The sequence below is a fragment of the Microtus pennsylvanicus genome, chromosome 22, assembly GCF_037038515.1.
Source record: "Microtus pennsylvanicus isolate mMicPen1 chromosome 22, mMicPen1.hap1, whole genome shotgun sequence".
NCBI lineage: Eukaryota > Metazoa > Chordata > Mammalia > Rodentia > Cricetidae > Microtus > Microtus pennsylvanicus.
The window spans coordinates 5133183-5148233 of record NC_134600.1 but is presented as its reverse complement, the minus strand read 5'-3'; the positions used below and the strand labels follow the sequence as shown (position 1 = coordinate 5148233).

Sequence of the window (15051 nt, the reverse complement as noted above, 5' to 3'; positions counted from 1 at the left end):
CATTTCCTGGATGATCATTCTTCGCTGTTAGGAGTAATAAATTAATAAACACGCAAAGCACGATGGAGGTACCTGATATCCACAAAGCTGGTAATTACTGCTGCTCGGGGTTATGCGCACGCCGTCGGACACCCAGAATTCACTTTCCCTGGTAAAGTACGCTCAGTTTGAATACAGAAACGCGGGCATCCGGGCAGAATACAAATAAGCCTAGACATGAATTAGGAGCCAGGAAGCGGAGCAATGAATAATGAAGCCAAGGGTTTGCAGAGCCTCCTTTTAAGAAAATTGTGGGTTGTTTTCTTAGTTGCTTAAGAGGGGAGGAGGCCACTGAGGATGGCGGTGTGACCAAAGGGAAAGCAAGCTCCAGCAGGATGTAGGCATGAGTCCACCGGAATCGCTGGGCAGATCAGGGAGTTCTGTCTTTGGTTAAGGTGGTGGGGAGTCCCTGGATGGGTACCCAGAATTACGTGACATACTTTTAGACTCAACTTCTCCTTTCTGTTCCGGAAGACCCACTGTAAGTGCGGCTTTAAATGGGGGTGCAGTGGGGGGAGTTATGCAAAACACTTTGCACATAGCACTAAAGTTCAGATTTGCCCTGAGACTGGAACGGTGGCTGGGGCAGAAGGGGAGGAGTTACTTTAATATATATAGATATCTAACCCGCGAACAGATCAACATCCTAACTGATCACTCGGAAACCCGGGCGTTCGCTCTCCGGGCTTCCAGGTCTCATCGTTCAGCCCAAGGCCTCGGCAACCAACGTGCGAGGAGACCAAGGGCGCTCCACGCATGCGTTAGAAGCCGCCCCAACTCCCCCCCCACCCCCCCGCCCCACCGCGTCTTTTCTCGGAACAAAACTAGCGCGGGGCTTCTGAGCTCCGCAATCTGCGTAGATCGCATTTCTTCAGCTCCGCCTGTCGGTGGAGCTCCCGCGGGTGCCGCGGCTTCCCCCTACGCCAGGAGCGTCCGCGAAGAGAATGGCTGGGCGCTGCGGGTGCGCCGCCGGCGTAGCGCTCAGGCGGCCCGGGTGCGGCTGCGCAGGGAGCCCGAGCGGGCCGGGTGCGCCGTCGGCGTAGCGCTCAGGCGGCCCGGGTGCGGCTGCGCAGGGCGCCCGAGTGGGCCGGGTGCGCCGTCGGCGTAGAGCCGCGGCCCGCGCGCTGGGCTCCGCGACGCAGCTAGCGCAGGCGGCTTTGGTGAATACACGACTGGGTGCAGCCGGGGTTTGGTACCGAGCGGAGAGGAGATGCACACGGCACTCGAGTGTGAGGTAACTATAAAACCCCGATTTGTTTACATTCCCTCCCCCAGAACCGGCCCCGTGCGCGGCCGAGCCTGCGAGTCCCGGGACGGCACGGGAGGCAGGGAGGCCGCGGCTGGGGCCGCCACCGGGGGCCTCCGGGCCGGGGCGCGGGTGTCCGCAGCTGCTGCTGGCGGTGGCGGCGAGCCGGCGAGCGGCTCGCGGGGGCCGGCGCGTGGGGCCGCGAGGCGGCGGTGGGGACCCGCGCCCCTCGGCCCGCTGAGGGGCTCCGGCCATTGCGGGGGCTGCGTGGGCTCCCCGCGGCCGCCGTGCTGGGACCCCGAGACCCGAGGCAGGTCCCAGGGGCTCGGCCGCAGGGGGGGTAACGGACGACATCCGCCGAGCTCCGGGCCAACCGCAAAGGCTCGGCGGGGCGCGCGGGAGCGGTGGCGCCGGCTCCCGGGTCCCCGGTTCGGGGCGTGCGGAGAGCGTAGCGCGGCCGCGGGCTTTGTTCCCGGGCCCCGGGATGCAGGGCTGCGTGGGCGCGGTAGGGAGCGGAGGGAAGCGGCCGGTCGGCCCGCCCGCCGCGGGGTCCGCGCCTCTCTCCTCCCTCGGGGGGGTCTTCGGAAGTCCCCAGGCAGGCGAGGCCGCGGGTAGCGTGATGTGGAAAGGGCTTCCTGTGGCTCCCGAGAAGCCGCGTTCACGTGGGAGCCTGTCCACATGGGCCGAGTTGCAGGAGCTGGGCACGTGGAAGCCATCTCGCCGCAGGACGCCCCGCCACCGGTTGGGAAGGGTCCTCCCCCCCCCCCCTAACCCCACGAGTGTCTGCTCCAACAGTGTCACAAAGCACGAGTTCAGAGACAACGGCCTTCTAGAAACTTTAATTTATGTCTGCATTGTTAAGTGCGGTCACTGGCGGTTGACAGCTTTCTTTCATGTTTTCTTTTGGATGTATCTAGTGATAAAGTGATAGAAGACCTCGAGGCTGAGGATTGTAACAGTACGGTCCGGAAGCCGTAACAAAGCAAGACTACCGTGTCCAGTGTCAGATTAGGATGCCCTGTTCCCCATGTACCCCGTGAGTCATGTCTTCGGGACATTGGGAGTCCGTCCCACACACCCCACTTCCGGTGTGCGTGGAATGTTACACTGGGAAGAAAGACACATCGGTGTTGAGTGCTGCGAAGGAAACTGAATTTTTCTCAACATTTGTGTGTTTTCCAGACTAAAGGGTTTGGATGGTGACTGTAGATAGGTAAAGATACAATGAGTTGTTAGTTACATTGAAACAGTTACGGGGAAACTACGTGTTTGTGGCCATACTTTAATAAAACCTCAAATAACCCATTCATCTGGCCTGCCTACTGACTTAACTTCAAGCTAGCAAGAATTTGTTTTAAGCTCTTTGTATCCCTGTCATCTTGGCCTGTATTCAAAAACTGCTTACCCACCTGAAAGTAAGTTTCAGTGCCTTTAATCTCTCCCCAAATTGACAGAACCGAATTCTACCGACTAATGAGGGCGAGAATAACCTGGATGCTTCTTAAAATAGGTGGGAAGGTGTTTCCTTATGCGACACACCTGAAGGCACACCCAGACCTGTAAACCCAGCAAATTTGGGAGACCGAGGAAGGGAGCTGTCAGGTTCCAGTTCTGGAATCTGTCTCAAAAAAGTTTAAAAAAAAAATCTCATAGCTCAGTGACTCAGAGACTTGCCCAGGGCTTCCACAAACCTGGGCTCAGTCCTCAGTACTACAATTAGCACGCACGTGTGTGTGGCCGTGTGCATGCTTCTGGTCATGAGCTGTGCAGGTGAATGCCCTTCACCTGAAATGCAGTACTAGAAATATTTCCAAGTTTTGTTTCCGGATTTGGGGATATTTCTTGTGCCCAGGTCTAAACACGAATTGCAGTTTTGTTTTGTGTAGGCCAAGTGCCCAGACACTGAAGGTAATTTTACAATATTTTTTCTGCATGCGCAGTTTGCGGCCTATGCAAACGTGAGGTGTGGATGCTAGCCCAGCTACTGCGTGTTGGTTCCCACAGCACTGTGGATTTGGTAGCACCTCAGATTTTATACTCAAGTGCTCCTAGCCTTAGGTCTTCCCGTTACGGTTTATAGTCCACTGATAGTCTGTAAACTGCTACCATCTTTCCACGGTTTTGTTCAGACTTTCGGTTTTGATCCGTAGTTTACCCGGGTAGCCCTTGTGTACCTGGAACTCAGGATTCTTGGGAGTCACCGCGGCTCTCTCCAAATTTTGAGGAGGCCTAATGTTTAGCATGCAGGCAGTGCTCTAGAAAGGCTCAGTGATGTATGAGACGATACGGTGTGTGCAGCAAGGGAAATCATTCAGCAGTTGAGCTGATCCTGAGTCTGTTCACATGGTATTGCTCTCGCCCCTTCTGAACCCTGGGTATTGAGCAGTCCTGGGATAAATTTAGGAATTTGGAGTGAGGCTGAATATTTAAAACCTGGATTTACTGTTAACTAATTTGGTTACCTTTACAAGTTGCTTTAGACTGCGAACTTAAACTGTCATAAACCCCACCACAGGAGTTTAATGTGGCCATTAGTAATGAGCAGAAGAGCTCATCCTCCAAGCTTTTGTGCCTCCAAACTTTAATTATTGGACTGACTTTCTCTTTCTTCTTTCCTACTAATTGATTAACCCCCGGATGATACTTAATGATTTCTATTTAGGTCATTGAGAGGGCACGTCTCTTATGCCCATAACTCATAGCTAGTAACTGATAACTGTAGATTTGTTTTTGCCTGTTTTCATTTTTTTATTCTGTAGTTACATGTATATGGGCTATTTTTAATTAAAAATTATTTTTACGGAGTCAGATTCCTGAAGGGAAGCATATACCCCACAGGTTTCTTTTAGAAAGTGTCGGTGTGCCATGACTCATCCAATAGATAGCTTTTCTGTCAGGGTTAAACCTAGCTTTGATTTAAGAGGAACAATGTCACTGTTACATTAAAAAGCAATATACATAAATTGAACAAAGTAGACGACTGAAAATGGAAGAAAAATACTGGCAATCAAAACAGCTGTTTAATTGTGAACCACCTTCCATTAGAGTGTAATTCGTATTAAAAATATACACAAGGCTGGGGTCTTGTAGGCAGCGTAGTCGACGACTTAGCTGCCATAGTCGATTCCTAGGTTCTATCTCTAGCCCTACAGCAGACTGAATAAACACAGTCAGTCTGACTTTGAGTTAGTTGCCTGGTCTAATCCTCAGCAGTTTGCTGCCCTCTAGTGTTTGATTTACCTTGACGTTTCTTAGCACCTGTCCTCTGGACTAAAATTAGAACCTACCTTCCTGTAGATGTACCTATGGATTTCCTCTAGCTGATTGCTGCTGCCAATAAAAATGTGTACCTACTTTTTTCCCCCAAACTGATTGTGTTCCCATACATTTAGTCCCTCGTTTTCCAAATATGGAAAAATAGATGCAAAATCAAGTTACGTTTCAAAAGAATATATAGGCTTTTCTTTTTAAATTGCACAAGCTTTTTGTTAAAATTAGAGGTATTTGAAGTTAGCTTTGTATATGAGTAATGTCAATATTATTCATTTAAGCTGGGCTTTTTGTCTTGAAAAGGCTGTTAAGCTTTCCAGCTTAATTTTTGCCATCTAACTTTATGTTGTACTGATAATAAAATTTGAAAATGTTCTATTCACGTGGTGACCTTGTTTTTAAAATTAAGTAATTTTTGAATAAAAGAAAGTCTCTAGTTTCTTATCTTGACACTTGTTTCTACTCTTTAAAATCCGTGGGTAGGCCACAGTCATGTTTATATTTTTTTTGAAACAAGAAAAACCTTTTACTTCTCAATAAAAACTAACTGGAACATCTAAAAGTGTTCAATAGGTATAAAATAATACATAACGGAAGTGAAAAGGTTTAAATAACAGCAAAGTTACTGAAATTATTCCCAGACTCTGTATGTCACCCATATTATTTAGAAATGTTAGAAAATAACCACTTAGGTGTTGTATCACAAATAGTATTGAGTTTATTTTCCTAATTCGTTTGAATAGAACATACTCAGGATTACAGGGACTGGAAACTTAGTGAACTTTTGAAAGTTAAATGATGTCCTAACAGGATGCTAGCAGCAGCTACAGGTTTATGCAGCTGTAAGGATAACATCTTATTTGAGTGGGTGTTTATTTTTGTTATTGGGGGGAATAACTATAAGTTAATAGTAGAAGATTTTGTAATTACCCATTTTAATAATTACATTTTATAGTTCCTCTGAAAGATGCTGCTTTGCTACTAAAAGGAAGGGAGATGGCAGCTAGAACTCGTCCTTGAGATAACATTGCCAACAGGAAATAATCTTGTCCTTATTCTACATTCGAATTTTCGGTTGATTCCGAAAAGGCTTAGGTGTTGCAAGAACTCCTAAGAGTTGTAAGGAGGCCAGTTTCTTCATCCTCGTTCATCTGAGACTTAGTGATTAGTCCAGGATTCAGACTGATGGAAGCGTTAGAAACTCTCAGCTGTGGTGTGGTGCTAAAGATGTATTTTCTACTGTGCTACTGATGTCAAAGGAGACACAGCAGATGGCTTTTTACACATCTAAAATGTTTGTGAACTCACTGTTACATATTTTGTGAATTTCCAAACAATTTCTCCTGAATTAGTTTCTAATTCAGTTTCTAGGGTGTTTGTTTTTATGTGAACTAAACCCGGCCACAATGGGACAAATTCCTAAACTTGCTTTCACGTGGCTTCGTGGTTTGTGTCTCTGTCACCCGTGGCTGCCTTCGTGCCAGCACTGAGGAAGCTGTGCTGGAGGCAGCAAGCTCACACTCTGGCTTCATTCTGACCAGCTCACGTCTGCCAACCCTTGGATATATTCTTGATACTCTTACCATTATTCTACATGTCGCTTTTAAGTGTTTCCTGGTAGAATACTTTATTAATAAAGTGTTCATTCAGCTGACAATGGAATTTTCTAGGTAGTCCAGGCTGGCCTTAAACTCTTGTTCCAACATCCCGAATGCTGGGATTTACAGGGCTATACCACCAGTGAGCACTGCTGAAGGTTTCTGTAAAAAAGGAAATCGATATAAGAGATCCTAGCATTTTAGGGCCTCTGCTGCCTTTAGCTATACTTGTAGGAATATATATTAAAGATGGTGAGTTGGGGGAAGCTACTTACATTTAAGAATTATGCAAGAAATTCCAAAATCTTCCTAGGCATGGTTGCGTCCATGTGGAAACATCAGCAATGACTTTGAAAATACGCTGTAACAGAGCTGAAAATGTGATATAGGCCTAGAAAAAGTAACCCATGTTGATGGAACTATTGATAAATCGGGAATAATTGTTAAAACCTAAAGCAGGCACTTGGGCTATTTCCAAAGTAACAGTCCTGTTACTGAGAGTGCTGTAGTTACACTGTTGACGGCAGTGTAGCAGAGCTGAGTCTCGACTTTCTCTGTTAAATAATCTGAGTGCAAGACTAAACAGTGTTCAGATTTTGCAATTATTTCTCATCATGGACTTAATTACAGGCAAGTATCCAGAAATAATGGATAAATTAGAAGTAAGGTGTATATTGCAGTTAGAACTACGTAGACTTGTGAAGTTCTCAGCTGGTGTGATTTCTCTACGTGTGCTAGACATTTGTGGGCTCATTAGCTAAATGTTTTCCAATTTCATTGATTTTCAGAGTTTTCCTAAATTCACATGGTTTTATGAAGTGTCTTTAAGGGTAGAGGAAGTCTCCTAATAGCCTCTCTCATATTCTTCTACCCAGATGTCAGGCACCCTTTAGTGCCTGTCTCCGGGTCACAGGTTCGCAGCCCGGCTCCGGCCTGGCGTTGCCTGTTGTAAGTCAGGGTGACTGAGTTCTTCCCACTCTGCATGGCTTCCATTTCCTGTCCTAGTTCCTTACGTCAGTTTGTCGTTTGGTTCGGAAGATTATTTAGTGTTATGTTTTTATGATGCAAGTGTTAACTACAATTGACCCATTATGGGAAATAATGACTTTGTTTTTTCTGCAGTATTTGATTTTCCAACCTTACTATTTTCTCAGGCATCATTCTTGTTATTTCTCCTATATATTAAAATCTGTATCAGCTCTGTGTTTTGGAATGTGTTGCAAGAGGAAAATCAATTTCTTAAGTCTTTGTGCAGAAATGATTAAGCCTGGTAATAAACATGTTATTAGTTTGGTTATTGACAGATTAGCATTTGGATGATGTTTTCGTAAGAGATTGCTAAATGTTTGAATCATGTCATCTCACTTTGTCCAACAATTACAGGACCCTAGTAGCTCAAAATAACTGCAACAATGGTAAAAAATTAATGGGCCAGAGAACTTTCCTACCAGGGAAGTAGCCTCTGTGGCCGTCAGCATCAGAGCCTGTCCGTGTTAGACAGCATCACCCTGGGCTCTGTGGTCGCTGCCCCACCTCCTGACCTCAGAAGGAGCATTTTGACTGGCAGTTCTTAGGAATGGCAAGATGGTATAACATCAGGGAAATAAAACAGTGACACCGTGGTGAAAAGAAAAAATATGGAGGGGGAGGAAATATGGGTGCCTTGGCAGTGGTGGTTCTGGGATCGAAGGCATCTCCTCCTGAGGAGTGTTTTCGTAAGGATAACTGCACATGCAAGGGAGTTGAAGTCTTTACTGAAGAGTAAATAAAATCATACATCTAAGTAGCCGTGAAAGCGTTTCAGGAATTGACGGCAGAAAGGCGTCTCCACCGGTGAGATTTTACTCATCTCGGGTATTCTCTGTATCACCAATAGGAAAGACTAGCAAACATTGTCATCTTCCTACAGTACGCGTCAGGGTCCCCGTAACAAAGGGCCAGAGTGCAGAAATGAGGTCGTTGTCCAGACATTTAACGAGAAAGTCAGTGTTCAGAATACTAGAAATGTTGGCTTGATGTGCTGTTTATCGGAGTATTAGTTAGGGGTGTTGCTTAGTGAGGTGCCTTCAATCAAAACATAGATGCTTAGAGTCTAATTTTAAGTTATAGAGTTATGCTCAAGCTCAGTGAACACGTCTGTGTTGTCATGTGAGTGAATCTCAGTGGGGAGATTAAGAGATTCCCTCAACTGTGCTTACTTCTTTTTCCATTTAGTTACTGAAAGTTTTATTGGCATTCTACATTGTGAGCATGGCTTCAGGGGGTTACAGAAACAATCCATCCTGCTGCAGGAGGATTCCGGTGTCTGCTGAGAACTCAGTACTGCAGTGCTGTATCCTCGGAGTGATTCTGTAATGTCAGGAAGCTGGTGTGTTGGGATGAATCCTTCCTACTGCTGAAGTTGAATGGACCTGATATGCCTTGGCTGTGCTAGTTGGTCCTGCTGTGCCCTTGAAATGTTTTGATAACATTTTGTTAAAGCCATTACAAAGGGTCTTTTCTCCCTAGTTTTGTACTTTGTATAATTTTAAGTCAAGGGAGCTGGAGAGATGGCTCAGAGGTTAGGAACACTGACTGCTCTTCCAGAGATCCTGAGTTCAATTCCCAGCGACCACATGGTGGCTCACAACCATCTGTAATGAGATCTGGTGCCCTCTTCTGGCCTGCAGGCAGACATGGAGGCAGAACACTGTGTACATAATAAAATATTTTTTAAAAAATTTAGGTCAAGCAGTAATGTCACATGTAATAATATTAGTGTCTTAATTGCTTTCCGGCGCAGTTTAGGATGCATTGTGTTAGTTCCCTTAGTAGATGAGCTTTATTGAGGACAGACAGTGGCAATGGTGGGGTAAATATGGATATATATATTTTAAAAACAGTTTTTCTGAGTGCTTGTCTGCAGTGCTCTATGCACGATGGCACATCTGTGAATGCATCAGAAATGGGGAGGACCTCCAGGGAGCACCACTGTTCATCGCTCGCACTTAAGGAACATTTACATAATGCAAGTTAGGAAGATAAAAATGAAAGCCTTTTACCGCTTAAAAATGTTGTATGACTTTTTATTTTGTTCTTAGTTAACTGTGAAACAAGCAGAGATCAGTGGCCTCACGTTCTAAGTGATAAGATTTTAAATGTTATTATTTACCTAAGGATTCATAACTAATAGGCAATCTAGTCTTTAACAAATCTTTCAAAAAGTTATTTTTAATATATAAATTTATATTTATATATAACTTTATTATATGTGCATGTGTGTGTGAGTGAGCTGTACACAGTACCTGTGTAGAAGTCAGGACAGCTTTGCAGAGTTGGCTCTCTGCCGAGACTCACACTGAGGCTGTTGGGTTTTCGTGCAGCGCTCTCTTCTGTCCGCAGCCCTCCGGACAGACCTGACCCCTGCCTGATGTTCCTTCCGCACACGCAGGCCCACTTACCTTTCCCCCGGCTTTCATGAACAAGTGCTGTGATGAAACATTGAAAAAAAGTTGGTTTTCAGATTTGCACACTGTAGATACATTGTTACAAGGGATGTTTACATGTTTACTTAAAGGGTGGCATACTTCCATAATCCCAGTTGAGCAGTTCAGTGGTTTTTCTTTGAATTTCTACCTCCCTGCCTTTTGCCTTTCAAAATAACAACTGAGAACATCAAAAGGGATAGCATAAAGAACTTGTAATACTTTCCTGTTCGTGTTTATTATATGTGTGCCTGAGAGCCAACTGAGGAGAGGCAAAATTCTCTTTTTTCCCCCTTTTTAATTGTTGAAAATGAAAGTTAGATGCCATATAGAGTTTATGCTGGCCTGATTGTCCTTTCTAGAACCCCAGTGGTGTTCTTTCCGCTGTCAGTCACTTAGTAACTAATTGAATGACTTTGTTTTTTGTTTACATTGTTTTATTGACTAACTGTTATTAGGAAACAGTTGCATTCCCCTTTAAATCCGTCTTTGTGGTGTGCTGGATGGGCCACTTTGCTATAAAATTCGAGTCTGTGGTTTCAAGAGCCCTGGCTGCCAAGGCGGTCAGTTCCACAGTCTTGGTGTCTCATCCTGTGTGTCTACCTTCAGTGTTAAATACTCCCCGGGGAGGGGTGTACCTTAAATTTTCTACATTTATGTCTATTTGTATAGGTAAAATATCTATCAGAAGGTTTGTAATAATAACAGTTAGTGTATAAGGCGCTATGTACTATTACTTTACTTGGAAAACTAAAAAGCTGTAACTTGACATTATATAGTAAAAAATTCAATTAAAGAATTTTCTAGGCCTTATGGAAGAACGTCCTGTCAAAGATCTCAAACTCTTTTTATGTAAATTGACACAAATGGTTGTTATTGTGTATAGCCTTGTGTTTTGGTTCACGCATGGCATTGTAAACTGGATAAGCCAGGCAGTTTACTGACCTTTGCTGAGGTAAGTGTGCCTTCCAGGAAGAGCACTGCAAAGGGGAAGCACTCCTGTGTGTCCTGGGCAGGGCTGCCCAGTCTCCTGTGCCTGCCAGTGTGGCGTGTGTGCTGCTGCCTCCTGCTTCGTGTTGTGTAAGGACCCGGTGGCTCCTCCCTTACGGACAACCGTGTGCTCTGTAGTTATTACATTTAATCAGCATCGGTCTCTTGGTTTTGGGAGTGGCCTGTGGTTATGTAAGACCACTGGGAAAAGTTGACGGGAAGGTGTTGTGGAGTTGGAGCTATTTCTACAACTGCTGAATTTTAAACTATTTCAGGATTAAAAAAAATTTTAAACATTTGTCCATGCTGTTTCCAGTTTCATTTGTTTTTCTGATTCAAAGTGGTAGCCTGTATTTTTGTACGGGCGTTAAAAAGTAAGCATTAATTGAATGACAACGCATCCACATTTGGGTATAAAATGACAACACGCTGGCAGGTGATCACCCACATCTGGGTATAAAATTCAGCTGTTTTATGCAAAGTGAAGGTGCTCATGGGCCAGCAGCCAGGTGGAGAGAGAACTTAGTAACGAGCCCACTTGTCTCATGACGTAGCCCAGGTTGACCACCGCTGTACACACAGTTCAGATGTTAAAACTAAGTATAGGAGGACGTTAGTGAACTTCTTTTTCATTTCATCCAAAGCAGAATGTTTGGTTTAGAAATATTGTGGTTGTGCAATGATTTAATTGCCTTATTGTAAATTAACCGTCTTAATTAGCAGTTATGCAGGGATACTAACCTTTCGACTGTGGTGCTGTACGACAGATCCGCAGGGAACCTGAGCCCACGTTCATGGTGACTCCTGCTAGGTTGTTTATTGTCGGAGCTCATCCTGCCGTTTGCTGTGCAGTCGGATCCACATTGGTGTCTGCAGAGCACAGGAGAAGTCTTGCCAAGCCAAGACGATCCTCAATTATAAAATCAGTACTCTGAACACATAAAGCCTGAGGAACTCTAAAGCAGAGACATGGTGGGAATATTTTGTTTAAGGCACAGCCAAGTCCTCTGAAGGCCAGTATTTAGGTTGGAGTCATATATGGACTTGTCTGACGTTTTCTACATCCCCTTTTCACCCCCGGGTAGCCTGTGGCAGTTATAGGATTCTCAACTTCCATGGAATGCCTAGGAAGTTCCATAAATTAAAGGTGCGCCTGGATTCCCACCTCCACGTTAACTGAGGCTGTGGCTGCTTGACAGGGCAGTATCTCCTTCCCCGGCTGCCGAGGGTGAACTCCTGAACCCGTGTTTCCATTTTTTCCTCCTTCCACTGTCTGAGTTCGAGTCCATCCGTGGCAGGTTGATAGGTTTCAGAATAACTAGAGCAGAAAGACCCTAAACCGTGCCACAGTTAGACTGTTCCTGTGACAGATAGAACTCGCTGATTCCTGAGCTACTGCCTTTGAGAAGGGCTCTCTGCAGAGCGTCTTCGCTCAGATGGATTCCTCAAACATATCTGCTGGAGTGGTAGTGCTGAGATGGCCAGAGCTTCCTCCTGGGTCACTTCTGCTCTTACGGACCCATCATTCTCCCCTGAATGTAGTTATTGAGAGGCTGGGGAGTAGAATCCCTGCAACACATTGAGTCCTTTACACAAATGTATAGTGACCCAAAACGACATACATTTTATGTATATGATTTCTAGGGTGTCATTGTATAGATATTTTCTAATCTACATTTACTACCGCTGGTTCCAATTTATTGAGCAGTGAGATAAGGCGCAGTGAACAAGCCGTGAGACACTTGTGTATCGCATGAGCGGATAACTCAGACCGTCAGCTTACCCCAGCATCTCAGAGAGGAGTGGTAAGGCCGAGACTAGTGAGAGGCTCATTGTCATGAGTGTTCAAGTAAAATTAATGTAATTGTATCTAGGCTGACAGTTTATCTCCGCATTATTCTCTTATTTCAGTGCTTCTGAAATAAAGACAAAACCGTCACAGTTATTAGTAGAAATAGTGTTTGCGTTGGGCTTTACAGGTTACTGACTCTTTCTCATTTGACCATTAAAATGTCTAGGTGGGGAAGAAACTATGTGAAATAAATACAACCTTAAATTTTTTGATTGATTAATTGATTATGTTTTTGGCTAACGAGGTCACTCAGGCAGGGAGCTTGTTGTTTTGATTAGCATTGCCCCTACACAGCACGGCTCTTCTGCTCGTCCTGTACTTGAGAAGCCAGCATCCTGCCAGGACATGCCCCGTCCTTTTGATGGGATATTTCACTTCATTCTAAAAGGTATGTCATGTTTTTAACACACGATTGATTATTGCCTCGTAGATGTATGTAGTCAGATACCCAGAGTTGTCAGTGAGCCCTTGTACGGCTTTCCTGTAGTGTCTGTAACAGAGACCTTCAGTCTCGTCTAAGCAGCCTACAGTGGTCTGTTGTCCTGCATCCCTGGGGCTCAACAAGTCTGAAACCAGGTGACCACAGACTCTGGAAATGTTAAGGGAGAAGCCTTAATTACCGTATTTCCTTTTCCCTCCCTTCTGGTGGTTCCCAGTTTTTTGGTGGTCTGTAGCTTCTAGCCACATCACTAAAATTTAATATTTTTGTAATGGTGACTTTATCAGTGAGACTGGATAAGAAATTGAAGTGCTTGGGTTAAAAAAATCGAAAGTGTAGCTTTGCAATAAAATGTGTAGACTGTAATAATTTTTAGCTCATGTCACCTATAATTCAACCTAACATATTCAGGTAATTATAACCTTTGGTTGACTACAGTATCTAACGAGGAGTGTTTGATAATTTATTGGTATAAATTGTTAGACCTCAAACTTTAGCTAGTTTCTATCGGACTCAATAAGAAGCTGGATTGAAACACTGTTTGACCAGAACCCAAGACTCGGATGTGGCAGGTCTGAGTAGGGTGTAGTAACTCCTTGACTAGGGTATGCCTGCCTCCAGGAGGATCCTGATGCCACTCAGCACCACCCCTCGCTAACCTCTGCGCAGGTGTATGGGGTCAGGAAAACAGCGCCATAACCTCTGCGCAGGTGTATGGGGTCAGGAAAACAGCGCCATAACCTCTGCGCAGGTGTATGGGGTCAGGAAAACAGCTCCATAACCTAACCCAGGTATATGGGGTCCGGAAAACAGCGACCACTCACCTCCCACTACCCCGCGTCAACAGGTGTTAAAGATCTGTCAGGTTACCTCTGGTCAGTTTCCCTCGTCTTTGTGAAAGAAAGAACACACGATGAAATAGTCAGATACGAGTCCTTCTCTCGACTCCAAGTCTCCTCCTCCGTTCCACAGAAGAGAACTGCTCCAGAGTGTGGTCCTCCCTTCTCTCCCTACCCGTGTAAGCCCTAAAAAGGAAAGGTGCTTTTGTTGCATTCTAAATCCCCTGTAAACAGCAGAGTCCATACCTTTCTGCTCCCGGTGGTCTTCTCCCAGGCCGTGGCTTCCTTTTATGAACATAATGGTTTCATTGAGTCTTTGAAGATTCCAGACAGTGCATTTTGATCATCTCCACCCTTCCCCTAGTTCCTCTCAGATCCACCCACCCACCTCCAAACTTAGGACTTGTTTCTTTGTTTTTTGTTTTGTTTTTTTTCTTTTTCGGAGATACCTTTGAGCAGAAATCCTTCATTTTAATTGAAGTCAGTGACATCAGTTTTCCTTTTTCTGCTCCTTCTGTCTCCTATCTTGAAGTTCTTAGGTAACTTTCGTAGAGCTGCGCTTGCGAGTACCGGTGGTCGGTGGTCACGCATGACTGCTGAGCACCTGAAATACACTAGTCTGAATTAAGTTGTGCTCCACAACATGCTGATGTGAAATGCCTGCATCAGTTCCAGTACATACAGGAACAGGATGTAAAATACCAGTTAACGAGTTTCAGATGTGAATTAGCTAAAATGTAATATGAAATTAGTTTTGCATGTTCAGAAGAGTTCCAAATGCCAAAGCCGGCTCACATTCTGTTTCTGGAATCTCGAAGTGTGCTGTTGGGTGGACTTACCTAGTCACGATTGTCTTCTGTGTCCACTCCACCCAAGACCGCGGCCCTCAGCCGCATGTTGAGGGCCAACGTTGTAAATGTGACTGATACCCAAGAAGCCGAAATTCAGACTCACATTTAGTTCATTTAGAGTTGAGTGCCCGCCTTCAGCTGGCGGCTCCTACAGTGACTGACATTTTTGGACACTCCTGTTTTAGCATTTATTGTCAGCACTTGACTGTGTGTGGTGTCAGATCTTGTGCAAATTGAGCCAACAGACAAGGAAACAGTATTCTTTTTAAGACTATTTTTTCTTTTGGCATATTCCTTTTTTTTTCATGTTTACATTTTTAATCTCTGTCTCTCGTGTGTGTGTGTGTGTGTGTGTGTGTGTGTGTGTGTGTGTGTGTGTGTGTGTGTACAAATGCCATGACATGCCTCTAGAGGTTGGAGGATAAACTTGCAAAATGTGGATTCTGGGGATTTAACTCAGGCT

The 15051-nt window shown here is 45.0% G+C and overlaps 1 protein-coding gene across 4 annotated transcripts in view; it reads left to right on the top strand.

Moving 5' to 3' along the window:
- Slc39a10 (solute carrier family 39 member 10) overlaps nt 1–15051 on the top strand; it is a 109815-nt gene that overhangs the window by 70072 nt on the left and 24692 nt on the right. Inside the window, exon 1 of one of the 4 annotated variants that reach the window (XM_075956367.1) lies at nt 372–520. The exons of 1 other annotated variant lie outside the window; for it this stretch is intronic. The gene's annotated coding sequence lies outside the window, so the exon portion shown is untranslated. Of the gene's footprint in view, nt 1–371; nt 521–1134; nt 1274–12828; nt 12848–15051 lie in introns of those variants that run through there. 2 more of the 4 variants (XM_075956365.1, XM_075956364.1) reach the window with 2 other exon arrangements.